The following is a 1,388-nucleotide window of genomic DNA, read 5'->3' as shown; positions in this document are numbered from 1 at the left end:
TGGGGGTAGGGTTGGGACTGACCGCGCAGTTTGGAAGAGGCAAAGGTGGGGTACTTTGATTGACAGATAGTGTCGTGAAGATTATTTTTTTTTATTAACTGAAGATATTTGTTTTAGCTCATAAAATTCATACAAATTACCGGTCAGAATATAATTTACATGCTGGAATTCTTATAATTTGGTGATCATTTTGAATATAAACATCATATATTTTGCATTAAACATACAAATTTTAGATAAATATTTTTCTCTAGGTAACTATGTTATCTTTTGTGAAATATATGACATTTATATTCAAAATATTCATGATGGAAACATGGTAAACCACTGGCAAGGTCTACCACTAATTATTTTGTATACTGATACTTACGTTTTGGGAAAGCTGGATTAAAAGTAAGATTACCGGTATATTAAAATAATAAAAATATGATATAAACCCTGTCTAACATGCCGTAAAACAACAATATACCCGGTAATAAACTTTGATTTACTATCATCACCTTCCCATTTGCAGTGACAGAAAAGAGCCAGTGTATTTATGACCAGCATAGCTGTACCATCCTTGTGTTGGGTGGTCAGTAATGCATATCTGTATGTTGCAGTCATAATACTTATCTCCCTATAAATAATTAATTTAAAATTTGTTTTTGCAAGAATATTCAGTAAATGACTAGATTGATTACTGAAACTACAAGAGCAGTATTAAATTTGGGATAAGAATGATGAACAGGAAGTCACGTCATGGATTAAGGTTTGGGTCATAATAATCACCGCAAATTTCTGAGTAGACTTCACCTGCGGGCAAGTTGGCTAACAAATATATAAATTAAAGAAAATAAGTATATAACAATAACATTACAATATATTTATAAATAAATAAATAAAACAAATGGAATTGGCAAATCTATTTCAAAAAATTATTGAATATTTTACTCACATAACATTAGTTCAGTTAAATAATTGATGTAGTGAGTCATAGTGTGCAATAATGGGTGAGAATTACCCAATGGCAAATGGAATTAGCATTATTTAAATAACCAACCATAAATATTGGAAAAGTCAAAGGTGAAAGCATTATATTGTATGTACTTTTCTTATATTTATGTTGTCAAAGGAGAAACAATTGAACTCTGCAATTGTGTATAAATAGGAACCAGAAGATAAATCAGCAACCGAACTTAGTCACAGAATTTTATTGATGCCATATATGATGCTAAATGGGTCTGCCATTAGACAATACTATTATTATACTTCAATATCTTCCAGAAGGTGAGAAATATCACCCCTGTTTAGTAGCTGCTAGCTTTTAATGTCTGCACGATACAACATGATAAATTAGACAGGCAATGGTAATAAGCAAGGTGCCCAGACCTCTCTGAGAACAGAGG

Source organism: Homarus americanus, unplaced genomic scaffold (genome assembly GCF_018991925.1).
Source record: "Homarus americanus isolate GMGI-L3 unplaced genomic scaffold, GMGI_Hamer_2.0 scaffold36734, whole genome shotgun sequence".
Lineage (NCBI taxonomy): Eukaryota > Metazoa > Arthropoda > Malacostraca > Decapoda > Nephropidae > Homarus > Homarus americanus.
Note: the sequence above shows the minus strand (reverse complement) of the source record.